Below are 22466 nucleotides of genomic sequence, written 5' to 3'. Positions count from 1 at the left end.
ATCAGGAACTCCTCAACGAGCCTGTCTTAATCAGGAACTCCTTCCCCAGTCTGTTTTAATCAGCATTTCTCCACCAGCCTGTTTTAATCAGGAATTCCTAAGCAAGCTGTTTGTGGAAGCTTTTTTATAGATCTGGAACAGAGGCGGTCCTTACACACTGCTTCAAGGTGATTGGTTGGCGTCATCCAAATCCATTGGCTTTGAAGGTGTTCTCAAGTTGAGTTCACAGTCTAGTTTCTGAGAACAATACCTTCTTAAGGGATAGCCAGGTGTGATTACAATCCAATTAACCTGAAGTAGGCTTAATCAGCAGTCAATCACCCTTACTTGATTCAATCAGTATAGATTAATCTCCAGGTGGGTCTTTGAGTATCTGCTAAATCCCATTATTTCATCACATTCCCCCCTTTGTTTCTTCTAGGAACAGGTGTTCCTAGATGAAACAATACATACCCTTTATATACCTAACTCTTCTAGATACAAACTCATCTGCCTTCCCTCATGTTAGAACACACCCACATAGGCAGAAATGACCAGAGCTATATACAAATACAAATATATATATATACACACACACACACACAAACAGTGCTGTCTCATAAGTCAGGTTGTTTGGCCAGCACTTTGCGTTGGGGGATAGTGGTTACATCATCTCATCATTGGTTGAATTTTGCCAAGGTTGATCAGCCCTCAGTTAACAAACTTATGCTACCCAAAGGGCATACTAGACATATAATTAAAATGCTAGAAAAGTAACAAATCAAAAATCCCAAATAAACATAAAAACAAATTCTGAAAATTAAGAGACTAAAAAATTGAAAACAAAGACATAGTTTAAATCATAATTTATTCTTTTAAATGGATGATATACCTAATTAGTAAATGTCCTCCGTTATCCCTTATGTGATAGGATATTTCTTTACCTACAGAAGGCCTACCCAGGCAGTCAAATCATTTGTCAATAGTTAGTTTAGTAGGCATGGAATCACAGGACAGGTTTTAAGCTAACATTAAAGGATATTTAATGGAATCATAGGATCTTAGAGTTGGAAGGAACCTTAGAATTCATCTATTTAAACTTCTCACCCTATTCAGGAATCCTCTCTATAGTATCCTTCACAAGTTGTTTTCTAACCTTTGCTTGAACATTACCCAACAAATAAGTCCATTTCATTTTTAAACATTTTTAAGTCAAAAGTTTTTTTCTTGTATTGAGGTATGTAACTTCTACCCATTGCTTCCAGTTTTGACCAATTTTATACTAGAAGTGCACAAGAAGCATGGTGGCTAGGTTAAAGTACTAGATAGAGCACTGAACTTTGCCTCAGAAAGACCTGAGTTCAAACCCTGCCTCAGGTACTTAGTAGCTGTGTAACCCTGGGCAAGTCTCTCAACCTCTATCAGCCTGTATTTCTTCATCTATAAAACAGGCTTAAATAGCATGGACCTTACAGGGTTGTTGTGTGGATCAAATAAGAGACCATATGTAAAGTGTTTTGCAAACCATAAAGTTATATAAGTGCTAGCTTTTATTATTAAATTTAAGAGCTATTATTAAATTTAATCCCTACCCCAAAAATAACTATTAAAATATTGGAAGACAGCATGACAGTGGATAGGAAGCTGATTTCAGAACCAGAAAGACCTGGGTTCATTTGTATCCTCTGACACACACTGGCTAAGTGACTCAGACCTGATGTCATTGGTCCTTTCAAGAACTAAGGACAAATAACAAGTGACCCTGAACAAATCACTTAACCTTTGATATGGCTTTAGGCAAACTGTAAGATGATAAGTTGCAGAGAAGGCTCTTACCTTTGTAGAGAAAGTTGCGGAGTTTCCTAGATCGTGAAATGACAGGTACAGATCCCTATCTCTTATCTTAGATTGCCCCACTTCCACCCCAGCGTCTTTTTCCTAAGTTGAAATATTCTTTCAGATATTCTGTATATACTATGACTTCCAAGCCCTTTACCATCTTGGTCATCCTCCTCTGAACATGTGCTTGTATAGGGATTCTTAACCTTTTTTGTCTTATGGACCCCTTTGGCAGTCTGCTGAAGCTTATGGACCCCTTCTCAGAATGCATAAAATACAAAGGAAAACAATAATTTTGAAATACTGTTATCAAAATATTTTTGGAAGTTCAGATTCCAAGTTAAAACCCCTTGCTCTAGAATGACCATGTTTTATTTTATTTTATTTTTTCAGGCAATGGGGGTTAAGTGACTTGCCCAGGGTCACACAGCTAGTAAGTGTCAAGTGTCTGAGGCCGGATTTGAACTCAGGTACTCCTGAATTCAGGGCCGCTGCTTTAACCACTGTGCCATCTAGCTGCCCCCAACCATGTTTTATTTCAAATGTGATTCTTAGAACTCGAGTACTAAAGAAATTATCTGACTAGTGCATACTACAAAAGTATCATTCTTTTCCTTTTATTAACATAGCATAAGATTGCATCAGTGTTTTTGGCAACCACATCACACTTTTGGCTCATCAAGCTTGTGGTTAACTTTCTATTAAGGTCCTGTTAGAACATGATAAATCACCTTATCCCATTTCAGGGAATACATATTTCTAATAAGCCATATGTTTCCAAATTTTTCAGTGCTTCCCAAATTTTTGAGGCTTAAATAGCACAAGTGAAATTGATAGCACATCCTGTTACTCCACCCCCAACCCCAGCCACCAATTGGGCCAACTAGTCAGATAATTACTATATACATATCTTAAATATTATTCATCAGTAGTCTAGAGTTAGCTCATTACTGTTGAATATTAGCCTGAGGACCTGGCTAATATTCAATGTAAAGGAAACCCTATCACCACTTGAGATGTGAACTTACCCTAAGTTTTATGATTATCTTTAATTTCATGATTATTATTATACATTAGTAATTCTGTGATTTCATCAATAGCATATATAGAATTTTGAGGTTTATAAGCACTTTCCTAAAAATTCTATTGTTGATAGGTTAAAGTCCTCAAAGCTGAATCTTTGAAAGGGAAGGATTTTTTAAAAGCTCTGGTTTATGGTGATTATTAGCCAACACATCATGGAATGTTAGGCATTAACCCATGGTTGAATATTAATCATAACACAAATTAATCATAACATGCATATACAATATAGCAATACCTTCACTCTCTACCCTACACTCAAAAATTGATAAAGGAAAGTGAAGAAACTCAGGATGTTAAAATATACCAAGAGATTTACTATGCACCCTTGCATTGATAAAGATGTTGAATAGCTCAGGACAAAGAACAGATTGCTGGGACTTTTCACCACAGACCTACCTCCAGGTCAATAGCCATGAATGACTACTACCCTTTGAGCAGAGTATTTCAACCAATTTCACATCCACCTAACTCTATCATCTAGCCAACATCTCTATCTCTTCTGGGTTCTTTGTTTGTTTGTTTGGGGGGGGAATTTGGTGGCTAAGCTTCAAAAATCTATCTATGAGAGGTGCCTCCACTTTCTTTCCTCTAATTCTTTTAACCCCTATAAGCCAGCTTCTGACTTCATTCCATTGAAACTGCTCTCTCCAATTGCCAATATCTTATTTGCCAAATCCAATAGTCTTTTCTCAGTCCTTGTTCTTCTCAACTTCTCTGCAGCCTTTGACACTGCTGATCACCCTTTAAGTACCAACTAATATCCCATCTTCCTTAAGAAGCCTTTCTCTTAATTTTAGTACCTTCTCTCTGTTGCTTATCTCTAATTTATCCTGTATATATCTTATTTCCACAATATATGTGTGTATGTATATATCCTGTGTTTAGTTGTTTGCATGTTTGCATTCATCCATGAGCTCCTTAGGAAAAGACACAGACTATTGTCTTTCTTTGCATCACCAGTTAAACACAGTGCCTGGTACATAACAGACTCTTAAGTCTATTATTCACTATTAGCACTTGATCTACAAATATAGCAGTTTTTCAAAAGTCCTGCTGAAGTCTATCCTGCTCTTGATGAAACCAGGCTGACTCTTTGGGATCACAACTTCTTTTTCTTTAACTAACCATCCTTTTATAAAACAGAAAATTTTGCCAAGAATCAAAGTCAAATTCTCAGAAATATGGTTTGAAGGCTCGCATCATCTTTCCTTTTCTCCATGACCTTTTGAAGATCTCTGACAAGTACATCAGCAAGCATATTTAATAATACTCATTTTTTAAAAATAATAATACTCATTTTAGTCGAACTGGGCTACTTGCATTCTCCCATCTTCCACCCTCAAGATATGCCAGGATTCCCTTCTATCTCTCCAGATCCTATTTATTCATCAACAATTCAATAAACATTTATTAAATGCCTAGTAAGTGCCAGGCACTGTGCTAAGCACTGGGGATACAAAAAAGAAAAGGCAAAAGAGAGTCCTTGCCTTCGAGGAGCTTATAATCTACCTAATGGGGAATATAACATGCAAGCAAATGTATACAAAGCAAGGTATATATAGGGCAAATAGGAAATAATTAAGAGAGGGAAAGTACTGGAAATGTGTTAGGGAAGGCTTCCTGTAGAAAGTGGGATTTTAGATGAGCCTTAAAGGAAGTTGGGGAGAGGAAGGAGAGTGTTCCCAGGTTGGGGGGCAGCCAAAGAAAATTCCTGGACCCAAGAGATGGAGTGTCTTGTTTGTGAAACAGCCAGGTCAGTGTCACTGCATTGAACAGTATGTGCCAGGGGGTAAGGTGTAAGAAGACTGGAAAGGTAGGAGGTGGCTAGATTATGAAGGGCTTTGAATGTCAAGCAGAGCATTTTTTATTTGTTCCTAGAGGAAGTGAGAAGCCACTGGAATTTATCACATGGGGAAGGGGGGGGGGTGATCAGATCTGCATTTTAGAAAACTCACTTTAATGATTCAATGGAGAATGTTTTGGAGTGGGGAGGGACTTGAAGCAGGCTGACCCACCAGCAGGCTATTACAATCATCCAGATGGGAGGTGATGAGGACCTGCAGAGTGGGGACTGTGTCAGAGGAGAGAAGGGGGCAGATTCAAGAGATGTTGAAAAAGTTAAATTGACAGGCTTTGGCAACAGCTTCTATTTTCTCTTTTATAACCTGAAAGCCTTTTCTTTCTTTCTTTCTTTTTTTATAAGGTATACTTTACTTTGATTATCTGAAGAATGGAGAAGCAATCTTCCAGGCCATTTAGCTTTTCTTGTAAAAGATCATACTACATTCTGAGGAGATAGCTACTTGGCCATGGCAAAAATACAAACTGTATGCAAGTCACTGTAAAATTTTCTGCTCTTCATACTTGCTGGATATGAGGTTACCAGGCTTCTATCATTCCTGTTATTAACTCTTGTGGCAAACTCTTATGGAAAATTCTTTACTCTGTCCCCTCCCAATAAGGTTTCAGAAGCCTCTCTCACATCTTCTTGTTTCTCTCTTTCCCATCTTCCCATTTTATATACTTCAGAACTATGTTGACTTTTGGACAATCTCTCTGTTGGGTTATAGAATCATTTGTAGCACTACTATAAAGATTTCCAGCCCACTTTGAACCCTGGGGCAGGAAAGGATCTGTGACTACTCTTCAGACTAAAATGGGGTATTTCAGAACACCTACAAGCACTGAAACAGGTTCCTTTTATTCTTAGATTGTGTTCTTGAGGTATTCTGAGAAATCTGTAGTCAGTGTGCATTACCTTCACTACTCCATACCTTATGACCAGGTGTTACCTGATTTAATCTGTTGGCCACAAAGATTCATAAGTAACACAAATACACATTCAAAACCACAAATGAGCATTACAAGTGAGAAGGCAGAATTGTGTATTCTAAATAGGTGAGTGGAGGAAGGTAGAGGTTGGTTGACAGAACCATGAAGTGCTAGGAAAGTATAATAGTATAGTGAAGAATAGGTCAGATGAAATATTAGGTGAGCTTGAAAATCATTTTACCTCCATTCTGCCCAATGCTGCCAGCTATTACACACACATCCTCTCCTTCCCTCAGTTACAGGGGATGCTATGTAGATGTTATTTGGTTCTCCTCTGGCAACTGTTGATGTCCATGAGCTCAAGAAGCCATTTTTCTATCCACGGTCTGTAGGCATGAATTAAAAACCGAAAGCAAGAGCCTCCTACAAGGAAAACACTACTTCTTTCAAGAATAAAAAAATATAAAAGGTTCAATCAACTAATAGAGAACATACTTATCAAATATAATTAACAAAAAAGCATATTTCTACTTCATATCATTTCTAGAGAAAGAGATATCCAGTGCCAAGAACTGGAGAGGGAGGAAGAAGGGCTCAGGGTAAACAAGTGAGATAACTAGCATGAGATGGTAAGAGGGAAAAAAAGAAAAACAAACTGCAAAAGTCTAGAAAGCCAGCCTCATCCCATCTTGCCCTTACTTTAACTCCATGGCCCAAGTTCCTTGCTTCAGAAAAAGAATCTTCTCCCCCATTCCCCTTATACACACCCATCTGCCACCCAGGTAGTTAGATGGTGTAGAAGACAGAGGCCTGGACCTGGGGTTATCAAGCCCTGTGTTCTAATCTCACCCCAGACACTTAATAAATAAATATATGGAAGTCACTTAACCTGTTTGCCTCAGTTTCTTCAACTGCAAAATGGAGATGATAATAGTGTCTTATCTCCCAGGGTTGTTGTGAGGATCAAATAAGATATTTAATAAGATAAATGTTTAAAGGTTTTTGGTTTTTGGTTTTTTTTTTAGTGAGGCAATTGGGGTTAAGTGACTTGCCCAGGGTCACACAGCTAATAAGTGTGTGTTAAGTGTCAAGGCCAGATTTGAACTCACGTACTCCTGACTCCAGGGCCGGTGCTCTATCCACTGCACCACCTAGCTGCGCCCTAATAAGATAAATGTTTAGCACAGTGCCTGGCACCTAATAGGCCCTTAATAAATGCTTATTTCTTTCCTTCTAGGACATGCTATCTCCTTTTAATCCTTGCTTATCAATGGTGTGAGAAAAGCTCTATTCTGGAAATTGGGATCCCTGAGCTCTAGTCTCTGATCTGCCATTAGCAAGTGGGTTAAATCATTTAACCTCTTTGGGCACCAGTTTCCTCATCTGTAAAATAAAAGGGCTTAAATGGTTCATTTTGACAGCTTCCTTTCAGCCTGAATATTCTATGATTCTAGTTCCATTAATACTGTAGCTACTTTCCCCACTTTTGATAAATTTTCAAAGCTTTTATTGTTTTCGAAGTCCCATACAACATGCTCTCCACATTCTTTGTCACTCACCTAATTTCTGGTCGGCAAGTACAACCTAGAGCTATCTTAAAATGTTCTGTCAGGCCTGCCTAAGGTAGAAAAGGGAACAGAGAAGCAGCTTTTCATACTAGCCTCCTCTGCCAATTCAATGAACACACATTTGTAGCAAGAGAATTGGAGGAAACCCTGGATTTGCTGGTCTGAGACTCCAGACATGCTCTTGGGCTCTTAGTCAAATGGCATACACTTTTCTGGGATGCCACAGCACCTGGTCCTTCTGAGGTGGGAAGTTATGGCAAAAATACTGTGGCCACTGAAAGATGATTGAGGAAACAAAGGTTTGATCTTCTGAGAATAACAATTTATTAAGCAATGCATCCTGATTGCCTAACAAAGCGGGACCAGATCTCAGCTAGACCTGAATCCTGAGACTTATACATTAAAAACTGTCAAATAAGGCCAAATAATTCAAAGGGAATAATACAAAATTTGGTCATCTGAGTTCTAACTAGAGGAAAGATTGGGGACTTTCCAAGTCAGAAGGGGAAGAGTGAATAGGTGCAATTCCTTGAAATCAGAAAAGGAGATGTCCCACTCCCTGAAAGTGTGTGTACACAATCAAAGGAACATAGAAATAATGACTGATCCACACGAGACCAATTTTCAGATAAAACATATGTGTTGCTTGAAGTGTACAATTGTAAGAAAACTTGCATCAGTTCTTGGATCTGACCAGGTTTCTGGTCAGCATAACTAGGTCCTTAGTTAAGGGTCACTAAGCAGTGACGAGAAGTGGTCCCATTCCCCAGCCATGTAGAGCTAGGTTCAAACAATGCAGTAAGGTTTTCTCCCAATTTCCAAAACTGAATAAAGTTTTCTCACAGAACAGAAATTGGACTAGATCCATAAGTGACTAGAAACTAACCTAGTTTCAGAATTGAGTCACAAGAAGGAGTCTATGTGGTTCTCCCAATCCCCACTATTAACCACTTGCTGTCCCAATCCCCTCAATTCCCTCAATGTAAAGCAACTGATTCAGGAGGAGTTGCTATCTCTGCAGTCTATAAGAAGGATGAGAGGGGCAGCTAGGTGGTGCAGTGGATAGAGCACCAGCCCTGGAGTCAGGAGTACCTGAGTTCAAATCTGGCCTCAGACACTTAACACTTACTAGTTGTGTGACCCTGGGCAAGTCACTTAACCCCAATTGCCTCACCAAAAAAAAAAAAAAAAAGAAGGATGAGGAGAAATGTCTCCATCTCTAAATGAAGAACCCCAAAGAAATGGGAATATTTCTCCTTACACACCATGGTTTGGGAAGCCTCTGGTCACCAATCATCTTCAACACAACCCCTCCAACTCTGGAGGCCAGTCAGGAGTCGCTGTCTACACCCAGCAAAGCCTTCCTATCCTTCAGTAGAGCCCAAGCACATGTCAGGTTCTATGGGAGGCACCCAAATCCAACAATCAGAGGGTCACCCTGCTAGCCATTCATTAAGTACCTGCTGTGGACAGAGCACTGTTAAGTGTAGGAATTGTCAAGTGTTGATAAGACACGGGCTCCCGTCCTCATGGAACTTACAAATCCCCTGTCAGACTGATGTTCTCCCATCTAGGCTGATGTCTCGGGCACTCCAGGCTGCCCTGACCCTGGCCCCACATCTCTGTCTCTCTGCAGAGCTTGTGCTGCCACTGAGCTGTCCACCATGTCCAACATAACATCTTTACAGTAATTCTCTGATCCTATCAAGAGCTAGAGAGGCAGGATCAGAGATGACCCAGAGCCGCCAAGCACTCCTTAAGAAAGGAGCCAGGAGGGCGGCTGAGTGGCGCAGTGGATAAAGCACTGGCCCTGGATTCAGGAGTACCTGAGTTCAAATCTGGCCTCAGACACCTGACACTTACTAACTGTGTGACCCTGGGCAAGTCACTTAACCCCCATTGCCCTGCAAAAAAAAACAAAACAAAACAAAAAAAGAAAGGAGCCAGGATGCCTGCTGTGCACGATGTTTAGTGGGAGGATCCAGAAGGAAGGTTTGAGCCTGATGGCTTGGAGGCAGGTAGGGTGGAAAGTAGTACATGTATCAACAGGAGAGAGAAATGCAGCCCCTGGTGCCCCTCCCTCATTCTCCAGCCTTCCTACCTCTTTGCTTTTTATCCTCTCTGTCTTTTCTTCATCTTCTTCTTACATCATCTTGGTCTCTCTTTTTATCTCTCTCAGAGTATTCTGTCTGCTTCCACTCTATCTCTTTGTTCTCCCCACCCCTCCTTCTTCTTCCCATTAAGCTAATCAAATGTGTGCTTTTCAAAGCCTTACCTCCCTCACAAGCAAGTTGTTAGGGAGAAGGGGATATTTAGCTTCATCCCAAAGAAGATAAATAGATTTACAAGTATAAACATAAAAGGCTAGGAAACGATGCTCTCTTGCAGACAATGTCTTGGGTGGGCAAGGAGGAGGAGGAAGGAGGCACAGTGCTGCTGTTCATGGATGCTGGACACTGGGAGAGATGGGCCATAAACAGCACATAAAGAGAAACTCCATGAAAAAAGACAGCAGACATTTAAAACACTCTGGAAACATAACAAAAGATGTTTTTGCCAATTGCTATTTAGGTACTGTTTTTAGTGGTTGCAGAATTCTGATGAGCCCTTCCCACTACCTCTCTTTAGGGGAATTAAAACATCTCTAGACCAGAGGCCCTAAGGGCTATGGAAAGAATTTGACCTTTAAACATCAGGTCATCATCCTCCTCAATTAGTAGTTGTTGAAGTACCGTAAAACAGAATAGGTATAGACACCTTTAAACCATGTGTATCGGGACAATCAGCAACGCTTACTCCAATGTTACTATTTTTTAATTACACCTATTTGGAATGGCAGGTTTCTAGAAAAGCCTTAGGTGGAAAAGCCTTAGGTGGACAAATGAAATTATCCACCTACCCATGAAGGATTACCCATATGCCTAGCGGAAAGTCTGGCTGGATGATAGTTGGGGACAGGACAGGAGCTTAGTGGTACCCTGCCCTTATGGGAAGTGAGCAAGCACAAGAGGCAGCTGTGTAGTGGCAAGAGCTCTGCATTTGGATTCCGAGGACATAGGATCACTCTGCTTCTTACTCCCCATGTCAAATGTACTACCCATGATCCCATGTCCTTGGGCTAATCATTACCCCTCTCTGGGTTCCTTTACTGCTCTAAAGTCTATGATCCAACTGCTAATTTGAGAAAGATGGCAAAAACAAGGAATTTCTCTTCATCCCATCCCACCTTACTGGATTTACTGCAAGAAGTGTGACATGGTAAATCATTTTCTTTTTCAAGATAACCATCAGTACTTCTGTAGCTTCTGGAGACCAACCGGGCTATACAGCTATGGGAGTGGAGGGGGCGGTGAAGGAGAGGGAAACGGTTTCCTTTGCTTCCATGGACCAACTAGTACAGCTCCCAAATGTTTATAGTCATTCCAAAGGTGGTCAGGTAAGCTAGGGGACAGCTCACTATGAGTATTTGGAAACCATTCACTTAAATATACTTACTTACCTTGTCTTCTTTGCACTGCTCACATCTTCTTAATTACAGAAACTCTGAAGTAGACAGATTTTTGGCCTGTTTCACTCTAAACCTGTCTAGCCCATCATGGCTTCATCATTTTTCCAATTGCCAAAGTGGAGTGTCATAGTGTTTCTTTCCCTCATATCTGCTAGCACAGCCTTGAGTCATACATGCTCTACCAATTATTTGGGGCCACCTGGATGCACTGTCATAACCAGAAAAGGAGATGGTTATAAGCAATAATCCAATAATAAATTCCCAATGAGCCAATAAAAGAGCCTCTTAGATATGTTTCAGAAAATGACACAGGCACAGTAAATGAATAACTAATGTCCTAAGTAGCCTTTATAGAACAAGAGACCTGCCTTCTCCTCTCCTGGAGCATGTCTGAGAATAATAGCCTGAAATGGGACCCTTGTGGCAAATTTTGCTCAAAGACTTGGAATTTTAGCTTATGCCACTGATCTCAGTATTTTCAATCTTTGTTGGTTATAGTATCCTCCTTGAACAGAAACCTATTACAATGAAAGATAGAAAATAATTTACCAGTAATCTTTGAATGGAAAGAATCATAAAATCAGCACTTTGGAGCTAGTAGGGAACTTTAATGTCCCACAGCTACTTAGGAGCAGAGCCAGAGCAAGAGTGACTCCTGGGTCAACACATTTTCTTGTCATACCACTTTGCTTCATTGTATGTAAGCAAAAAAATGGTATTGTCCACAGGGTGACAACTGGCCTTGAGCTGAGGGAGAGGAAGCACCAACTTGGGAGTCAAGAACCCTGAGTTCTAGTCTTGGCTCCACAACTAACAAACTCTGTGACCTTAGGCAAGTTGTTTGACCTCTGCAGTAAGTTTCCTCATATATAAAATGACAGGGTTGACCTCAATGGTCTCTAAAGTGTCCTTTACCTCAAATTGTAATCAGAATGTCTTCTATTGGGCAAACAGTCTTTCAAGGAAAATGCATTGAGCACTAAGTCCTTGCAGAGCCTTTGGATAGGTACCAGTTTCACTCTTCTGGAGTTTGCAATCTAGTTAGAAAGGTGCTTCACTCAACATATCTATGGACTGTGGAGCTCTGGGAAAGGTAGGATTGACTCCCCAACAATTTTGAGGTTTTTTTCTATTGGTGATAGTGGGGAGGGGGAGAAGCACCCTAGGGTAGTAGTCTAACTATGGAGGGCTGTTTAGGTCTTGAGAGAGGAGATCACAGAAGAGTGAAGGAGATTTCTTTTCACTATTTATGAGCTCAGGTGTGGATACTTTGTAAAAAATTTTTTGTCAGATTAAATAAGGTCTATCTCATTCAGTGACCTGTTAGCCCAAGTGCTTGTAAGGTGGGCTGAGGGCCCTAGACATCAGCCAAATTCTTGTGTACCCAAGGGAAACTCTGGTGCAAGCATGAGCCAGAAGGAGATTTGTCTGAGAGAGACCTTCAAGATTTAACCCCATTTGTAAGGATGACCCACAAGTATCACCAATATCAAGGACATATTGGTGGCTATAGCACATTATAGTGCTCAGCAGCTGCTTGCTGTGGGTTACTGGTGGTTACCTGGTGCCCATGTGGAGCTGGCATGACAAATGGAGAGGTATGCTATGCTCCTGAGGCATGTTTCAAGGATGTAACTGCCTCCTGAGATAGCCAAATTTATCTTTTAAGAGACCAGACTGTCATTCCTCTGCTTAAGAACCTTCAATGGATCCCCTTCCCTTTAGAATAAATTTATAACTGTTACCCCTTCCAGTGATTCACATGGAATGAATGGCACCACCAAAAGAAAGCATCTCAAGGGACTGTGAAATCCTGGCCAGGAAATAAGGCTCTGATCACAAAGGCAGCATTTTCAGCACTGAGGAATTGGAGGTAGGAATGTTAGGGGGAGAAAGGAGGATATGGGAAATTAATATTTACTTAAGACAATGAGACTCATGACTTGAGAATGGCAAGGCATAGACATACCTTATTCAAAAGAATAGATAAGAGGGAGTGGCATTACATGCTATAAAAATATGCACTTATGTGTAAATCCACAAGGGGAAAAGATCAGTGACACTGCAAGATTATATGAATAATGAGTTTCTGATGTAGAGCATAAAATTAGCAATGAGGCAGGATACAGTAGTGATGGAAATTTCAATCATCCAAACATCTAATGAATAGCTCTTGCTCCTAAAAACAGGGCATTTTATAAATTCTTTCCTTGTTTTGTCCATAATATGATCTTTAAAAAAATAGAGGAGGAGCTAGGGAAGTTCTGCAAGGAGTTATGACCAATTCAATTCAATAAACATTTATTAAGCTCCAGGCACTAAACGTTAGTTAGTGAAGTGTAAACAAAGAGAACCTTAGGAGAAATTGACCATCTCACCTTAGAATTAATGACAAATGAACTCTAATTTCAAAAATACCCTAATGAGCATACTAGAGTTCAGGGAAACAGTTTTGAAAAAAATCAGAGAAACGATGGATGTGATTGCATGGCCTGAAACTCTGAAGGGAAGATTGACTCAAGATGGATAAAAATCTCTCCCCCTCAAATTGTAAGATACAATTGCAAATTGTTCTGATGAAGCAGATAAGGGACAGCTGTGTAAGGAGACTGATGAGACAACATAGGAAATTCTCCAGATTTAGTGAAGAACATGTGCAAAATATAGAAGAGCATATCACCAAATATTAATACTAAAAAGTGTCACAATTCTGTAATACATTTATATAGTGTTTGACTAATAGGTAAAACTTGCAACGGTGCTAATTTTACTTCAATATGGAAGGTGTTATAAAACCTACATGACATATAATCAATGAAGAACTTCAAAGAATAGGAGTAAAAGATGTCGTCAGGGAAATAGAAAAACAAGATGGTCAGGGTAAAGGATGACATGCACAATCTGAGTTCTCCACAGGCATCCTTGCAAAAGGAGAAAATGAAGGCTACCATCAATTTGGGTGGCTTCCATATAGTGAATTTTTGGAAGGGCATGGATAAACTTTGCTCAGTATGGAAAGGCATTGATGGGTTATCATCTGTGTCATTGGAGGAACCATGCAAATATATGAGATCATGCCCAACCATTCTGGAGAGCAATTTGAAAATATGCCCAAAGGGCTATAAAACTACACATACTCTTCAATCCAGCAATACCAATGCTAGATTTATAACCCAAAGACATTCCAAAAGAAGGACCTATTTGTACAAAAATATTTATAGCAGCTCTTTTTGTAGGGGCTAAGAAGTGGAAATCAAAGGAATGCCCATCAATTGGGCAAGCTGTGGTGTATGATTACAATGGGATATTATTGCTCTATAAGAAATGACAAGCAGGATGATTTCAGAAAAACCTGGAAAGTCATACATGAACTGATATATAGTGAAGTGAACAGAACCTGTAAAACACTGTACACAGTAACAATATTGTTCGATGAAGAATTGTGAATGACTTGGCTTTTCTAAGCAATACAATAATCCAAGACAATTCCAAAGGACTAATGATGAAGCATACTATCACCTCCAGAGAAAGAACTGATATTGATTGAATACATACTGAAGCATGCTATTTTTCACTTTCTTTTTTCTTTTATTTGAGTTTTCTTATACAGAATTACTAATGTGGAAATGTTTTACATATTTGCACATGTGTAACCTCTGTCTGATTGCTTATCACTTCAGGGAGGAGGGAGGTGAGGGATGAAGGATAGAATTTGGAACTCAAAACTTTAAACAAAAATGTTTTTAAAAATATATGAGATTATTGGGCAGCTAGGTGGTGCAGTGGATAAAGCACTGGCCTTGGATTCAGGAGGACCTGAGTTCAAATCCAGCCTCAGACACTTAACTAGCTGTGTGACCCTGGGCAAGTCACTTAACCCTCATTGCCCTGCAAAAACAAAAACAAAAATATGAGATTATCAATAACTGATAGGGGAATATCAACAAGAATAAAGAATCATACTACTCTTAGACTATTTATACAAAGTCTGTCTATAACATTTAAATATTTGTATTCTCAATGTAGGATCTTTGTCCAGCATCAAGCCAGCTGATATACCACTGGCGAAATATACCCATATTGTTATTCTCACTATGAATGAAATCAGATAGTACAAAGAAGTTGCAGCCAAATGAGAAGACAACTATGAGGTTGTCAAAATATGAATAAAAAACATTGGTGAACTTGCTCCATAGAACCAGAAAAGATAATCAGAAACACCATTTGATGGGAGAATTACAGATAAGGAAGATTGAGGTCCAGAGCAGTGAACTGAGTAGTTACTAACAGGTTAAGAAGATAACTTTAGATAATGTATTTGGATTTCTGGACTGCAACTTTAAAATGTAGAAATGACAAGCTACTGGCCAAGGATGGAATATACCTTATTAAGAACTGGTAAGGGGGCAATTAGGTGGCACAGTGGATAGAGCACCGGCCCTGGAGTCAGGAGTACCTGTGTTCAAATCTGGCCTCAGACACTTAACACTTAACCCCAATTGCCTCACTAAAAAAAACTAAATAAATAAATAAAAAGAACTGGTGAGAATATATTTGTCTGAAGTCTTGCAATTCAAAAGGGCCTTAATTGAAAAGGAAAAGAGGAAGAAAATTGATTATGTACTTACCCAAGATAATGTAGGAAGTATAGGAAGAAAAATATCAACTGAGATACCCAGAAGTTCACAGAATACATTATCCAAAAAGTAAGCCAGTAACAAACCCTATAGCGTCAGATATCCATTCATAAATATACCATTTAATAATTGACATTTATATAACACTTTAAAGTTCACAAAGCACATTATACACATTATTCCATTTGAGCCTCACAACAACCTTAAGTAGATACTCTAGATATTTTAACCCCCATTTTTCAGATGAAGAAACTGAAGTCTATGGTCAAAAAGCCAGTAAGTATCAAAAGTTGGACTTGAACCTAGATCTTCTTGTTTCAAAGTCCAACAATCTATGTATGAGTGCTGCCTCCCCAAGAATAGCCAGGAAACAAGAAGAATGAGAGATTTGGATGGAAGGAGGCAAATTTGACCTTAAGTGAGATCAAAATAGACTGCAACATAAAACCAATGAGAAACTACCAAGAAGAACAGGAATAAAGAATATTATCAAGGAATTCTATGATCAGAAGAGAAGATGGGCTTGCCACATGACAAAAATGAGCTAAAGAATTCAGCAAGAGAACAAAGAAACAAAGGGAATTAGGACACATGTGGGTAGTTGTGTGTCACTCCACAAGGTCTGAAGGAAAAAGCCCAGTGTCCATCTATGGATAGGTCTGTTTCCCCAGGAGTCACTTCAAAGCTCGTGATATATGAATTGCCCAGCATGGGAAGAATCTGAAATGGCTTTGAGTTCCAGCCCCCAGGTAAACTACCATCAAAGTGGAAGGAGTCAGAAAATAAGTGACAGGGCAGCTAGATGGCGAAGTGTATAGAGCACCGGCCCTGGAGTCAGGAGTACCTGAGTTCAAATCCGGCCTCAGACACTTAACACTTACTAGCTGTGTGACCCTGGGCAAGTCACTTAACCCCAATTGCCTCACTAAAAAAATAATAATAAAAAAATTTTTTAAAAAAGAAAATAAGTGACAGGGAAATATGAGGGGAAAAAAGACCTTGAGTATATGCAGATAAACCAATAAGGAAAAAAATAATAATAAAGGAAAATATTTGGTCTCCAGACCACCTAAGATAGCACAGACATCTAATGAATAAACATTGTGTGATGAAATAATGAGATTTAGCAGATATTCAAAGACCCACCTGGAGATTAATCTGACTGATTGAATCAAGTGAGAGTGATTAACTGCTGATTAGCCTACTTCAAGTTAACTGGATTGTAATCACACCTTGAGAACACCTTCAGAACCAATGGATTTGGATGACACGAACCAATGGATTTGGATGACACCAACCAATCAGCTTGAAGCAGTGTGTAAGGACCACCTCTGTTCCAGACCTATAAAAAGCTTCCACAATCAGCTTGCTGGAGAGAGTTCATGATTGAAGCAGGCTTGTGGCAGAGGACTTGAGGAAGAACCAGACCAGCCTGGAACTCCGGGCTAAATAGGTTTTTTTCTTAGCTTTCTGAACTCCATGGGAATATCTGTATGCTTTAATAAATGTTTAATGCCCAAGGACTGGTGCTAAAACTTCTAATTTAAGGCTACCACAATTTAGATTTTAAACATCACAGTTTGGTGACCACGAAGGGATTGCTGAACCCCTCAACCTTCTGATCTTCACATTGGGTAAGAAATTTTATGTTTGTAAGTATGTTAATGCTTCATTTTTGTGGACTTTCTGTTTTGATTTATCTTTACCTGCTTTTGCCTTTAACTAATAACTTTATAAAGCATTGGTATTATGAAAGAGAAAATAAATGGGTTGAAGAAAAACAAGAGAAACTTTATCATCATCATATTTCAAGAATCTGCTTCTATTGCCATAAACTGGGACATATTTTGCCAAAATGCAGAACTGGACAGCAAGATATTAATATGAGATATGGAGATTTTAGATATTGAAATAAAAAATGCTCTAAATTCACTCAGAGAAATAATGTAAGTTCAAATGTTACATAAAGGTTTCCTTTTTATGCCTTTGTATCTACATTTTGAAATTAATAGTATGAGTTTGTTTTCATAGAGATTTTCATTCTTTCAAGATTGTGTTTCATTTTTCCAACTGATTATTTGATCAAATTATATAAAGTATTTACTTTGTAAATTGATTACTATGACAAATGTAAATTAATTCTAGAAATACTATTTTTGCAAAAAAAATATTTGGAATCATTGTACATTGTAACTTATATTCTAACTCAAAGCAAATTCACAGTTTTTGTGATCATTTCACATTTTTTGCTATCATTATTATCCTCAAATTTTTAAATCCATATGAGACTTGGATTATGGGAATTTACCATTTAAGACATTAATTGGGGGCAGCTAGGTGGCACAGTGGATAGAGCACTGGCCCTGGAGTCAGGAGGACCTGAGTTCCACACCTGGTAAGGCAGAAAACCCTGTGGATTCCCCAGTAAACATGAAGCCAGAACAGGATGTTCCTAAATGGTTTAAAAGAGAAATAAGAATTGTGAAAGCAGACTGTATGGCCTTCATTGCATAAATAGTTGATAGAATAGAAAAACTTGAATCCATGATAGCAAGCTTTACCAATGAAACAAAAGACAAGAGCTGATTGGGAATGCAAGAACATATAAATAGAGGACAATTTGGAAGAAAAAGAACAAAAAGCAATAACAGTAAAAGAAAATGATCTTATGAGCAAAGCATAATGATACCAAAGATGATATGCATAGAGACAACTTAAGAATTATAGAAGCATTACAGAAGAACATGTCAAGGCAAAAAACTTGAACACCATTGTGAAAGACATAACACAAGAAAGCTGTTTGGAACATCTGGACACAGGAAACAAATACCAATCAAAAGAATCCATAGATGATGGAATAGTATTTTGCAGCTACGTGGCACAGTGGATAGAATACCAGCCCTGGATTCAGGAGGACCTGAATTCAAATCCGGCCTCAGACACTTGACACTTACTAGCTGTGTGACCCTGGGTGAATCACTTAACCCTCGTTGTCCCGCAAAACAAAGCAAACAAGCAAATAAACAAAAACAAAACAAGAAATGACAAGCAGGATGACTTCAGAAAGGCCTGGAAAGACATGTATGAAATGATGTATTGTGAAATGAGCAGAACCAAGAGAACATTGTACACAGAGACAGGAACATTGTTTGATGAAGAGCTGTGAATGACTTAACTATTCTCTACAATACAATGATCCAAGACAATCCCAAAGGACTATTGATGAAACATGCTATCCACCTCCAAAGAAAGAACTGATATTGATGGAACAGACTGAAACATGCTATTTTTCACTCTTTCAATTTTAATCAAATTTTCTTATACAAAATGACAAATATTGTGATGCTTTACATAATTATACATGAATAATCCACATATGATTGTTTGCCACCTCAGGGAAGGGACAGGGGAGGGAGGGAAAGAGGGATAAAAATTGGAGCCCAAGCCTATAAATAAAAATGTTTGTTATTTTTAAAAAGGATCCATCTATCACATCTAAGGGAAAAAAATATTCTATCTTACAAACTCCCAGACGCATGGTGGGTAAATTCAACAATACTATTGACAAATAACAAATTCTGTAAGCAGCTAGGAGAAAGATGTTCAAATATAAAGAAAGGAAAATTTGAATAATAGAAGACTATGGAATATTGTATTGTGAAGAGCAAAGGAGATCAAGAAGCAACCTAAGGTGATATATCCCAAATATATGAGTGATATTGTGAAGGTAAAATTGATAGGACTTTGAAATTCAACACTTATGTGGGGCAAGAGAGAGTAGGACTTGAGGACGACACCTAGGTTGTGAGTCTACTGGGAAGATGGTGGAAACCTCAACCTTAATAAGGAAGTTAGGAAAAGAGGAGGACTTGTGAGGTGGGGGTGGGGGAGAGAGATAATGAGTTCAGCTTTGGCCATCTTGAGTTTAAGATATCTATAAGAAGGGCAGCTAGATGGCGCACTTACTAGCTGTGTGACCCTGGGCAAGTCACTTAACCCCAATTGCCCCGCAAAAAAAAAAAAGATATCTATAAGAGATGCAGTTGATGTCCAAAAGACATCTGTAGATGTGAGGTCTGCAGAGACTGGAGGTCAGCAGAGAGGTTAAAGCTGTATATATTTGAGAATAATTAGCATAGAGATGATAATTAAATCTATGGGAATTGATGAGATCACCAAGTGATGCATATGCCATTGAATTACTCATAGCCTCAGAATCACTTCTAAGGTGTATAATATTTCAATGATATCTGAAAAGACCTCACCTTTACATTTAGTTGTCTTTGTCCCTTCAACCTTTAATTTTTCTAGTTTAAATAGGGCCCAGGCTTTATAACTTGATTAAAGCACACATAAGGAAGAGTATACATTATTCAAAAGAAACATAATAGGTAAAAGGTGTAGGTAAGTATGTAGTATCATATACTAAAAATATATGCTTCTGGGACAAAATGCAAGAACCAGAGGGAAGAAGCCTAAAATAATATTTTGGTGAATAAACAGAAATAAGGCTTTCATCAGCGTGTACACCCTGGTCAGAAAGAGGAGAATTAGGAGACAAGTATGGCCCAGAAATAGTCATGTGAAACTTCAATTATTTGAACACCTGCTGGAGAACGAACACTCTCCTTTCTCTTCTCCCTCCCTCTACCCCTCCTCCTCCTCCTCCTCCTCTTCCTCTCTCTCTCTCTCTCTCTCTCTCTCTCTCTCTCTCTCTCTCTCTCTCTCTCTCTCCCCCTCCCTCTCTCTCTTCCTCTCATCCTTTTTTTCCTTTCCTCCTTCCTCTGTCTCCCTCCTTCTCTGACTTTCTCTCATCCTCTCTCTCTCCTCTGTTCCTCTCTCTCTCAATCAAAGCAACTAATAGTTTCTTAACTTATCTTAATAATAATTTCAGCCTTGAAAACATTGAACATTGTTACAATTAGAGTATCCCAAAGTAGAACGCAATGCCTTGGGAGGTACTTCAAAGTTCATTCAAATGGGGCAGCTAGGTAGCATGGTGGTTAAAGCACTGGCCCTGGACTCAGAAGGACCTGAGTTCAAATCCAGACTCAGACACTTGACATTGACTAGCTGTGTGACCCTGGGCAAGTCACTTAACCCTCATTGCCCTGCCAAAAAGAAAAAAAAGAGAGGAACCAAAGTTCAAAGTCTGGATGATGGCTTGTTGGGTCTATTATAGAAAGGATTTCTCAAGTATTTACTAGGTCAGGTAGCCCATGAGGTCCTTTCCAGCACCAAATTCTACAAAGTTATGAATTTTTCACTTCTTGAACCACACACCAAGAGTGTGAACAAACAGACCACCACAAATATAACAGCAATATGAACACCTATAACAGAGGAGGGAAAAGAAAAAAAAATTAAGTACCCAGTCTGTGCCAGGCATTGTACTAAATACTTTACAAATATTATCTTATTTGATCCTTACAACAATTTTGTGAGGTAGATGCTGTTTTCCTCTCCAGATCATTTTATAGTACAGGTGAGGCTGGATTTGAACTCAGCCTTTCCTATTGGGACAGCTAGGTGGCACAATGGATAAAGTGCTGGACCTGGAGTCAGGAAGACCTGAGTTCAAATCCAGCTTTAGACACTTACCAGCTGTGATCCTGGACAAGTCATTTAACCTCATTGGCCTCAGTTTCCTCATCTTTAAAATGACCTGGATATGGAAATGGTAAACCACTCCAGTATCTTTGCCAAGAAAACCCCAAATGGTATCACAAAGAGTCAAATGTGACTGAAACAACTGAACAACAACTTCCTATGTCCAGCTATACCAGACAGAACTTAACTGCTGAAATGGTGAGAATAAAGAAACAGGAATTCTAGAAAACACTTCACAAAATTCTTTCCAGCTAAGTAAATAAAATGCATAATGTTCTAATGATAGCAGAAAGTGAAGAGAAATTTAGAAGCCTCTTGATGAGGGTGAAAGAGGAGGGTGTAAAAGCTAGCTTGAAGCTTAACATCAAAAAACGAAGATCTTGGCAACTGGTCCCATCACTTCCTGGCAAATAGAGGGAGAAGAAATGGAAACAGTGTCAGGTTTTATAGTCTTGGGCTCCAAAATCACTGCAGACGGTGACTGCAGTCATAAAATTAAAAGATGCTTGCTTCTTGGAAGGAAAGCTATGGCAAATCTGGACAGCATATTAAAAAGCAGGGACATCACCTTGCCAACAAAGGTCTGTATGGTCAAAATTGTGTTTTTTCCAGTAGTAATGGATGGCTGTGAGAATTGAACTCTATTAGGAAAGCTGAATACCACAGAATCGATGCTTTCAAACTGTGGTGCCAAGAAGACTTTTGAGAGTCTTTTGGACAGCAAGGAGATCAAATCAGTCAGTACTTTAAAAAAATTAATTCAGGCTATTCACTAGGAGGTCAAATAATGAAACAGGAGCTTAAATACTTTAGCCACATAATGAGAGGACAGGACTCTAATGTTGGGAAAGATTGAAAGCCAAAGGAGAAGGGAACGGCAGAGGATGAGATGGATAGATGGTGTCATGGAAGCAATGAACACAAGCTTGGACAGACTTTGCGAGATGGTGGAGGATAGTAAGGCTTGGTATGCTATGGTCCTTGAGGTCACAAAAGAGTCAGACATGACTGAAGGATTGAACAAACAACAAATAGTACAAAGGTGGATTATATTATAGTCGAAAAGGGACTGCATTTTGAGTCAGAGGTGAGCTCTCAGCCCAGCTCTCCCATGTTCTACCTGTGTGATCTTGGGCCTTAATTCCTTTTTTTATCATAAAAGTATTTTATTATTTTCTATTTACATGTAGAGGTAGCTTTCAACATTTGTTTCTATAAGATTTCTAGTTCCAAATTTTTCTCCCTTCCCTCCCTCCCCAAGACAGCAAGCAATCTGATATAGGTTATATATGTACAAGCACATTAAACATATTTCTGCATTAGTCATGCTGTGAAAGAAGAATCAGAAGAAGAAGTTGGGCCTTAATTCTTAATTCCCTTAATTCTTCAGAGCCTCAGTCTTCTCATTTGTAAACTACAGTGGTTTAACTAGGTGACCTCTAATGTCCCTTTCATGACTAAATATAT

The sequence above is a fragment of the Dromiciops gliroides genome, chromosome 2 (genome assembly GCF_019393635.1).
Source record: "Dromiciops gliroides isolate mDroGli1 chromosome 2, mDroGli1.pri, whole genome shotgun sequence".
Classification (NCBI taxonomy): domain Eukaryota; kingdom Metazoa; phylum Chordata; class Mammalia; order Microbiotheria; family Microbiotheriidae; genus Dromiciops; species Dromiciops gliroides.
The sequence above is the reverse complement of the archived record's forward strand: the minus strand, read 5'-3'. Positions refer to the sequence as shown.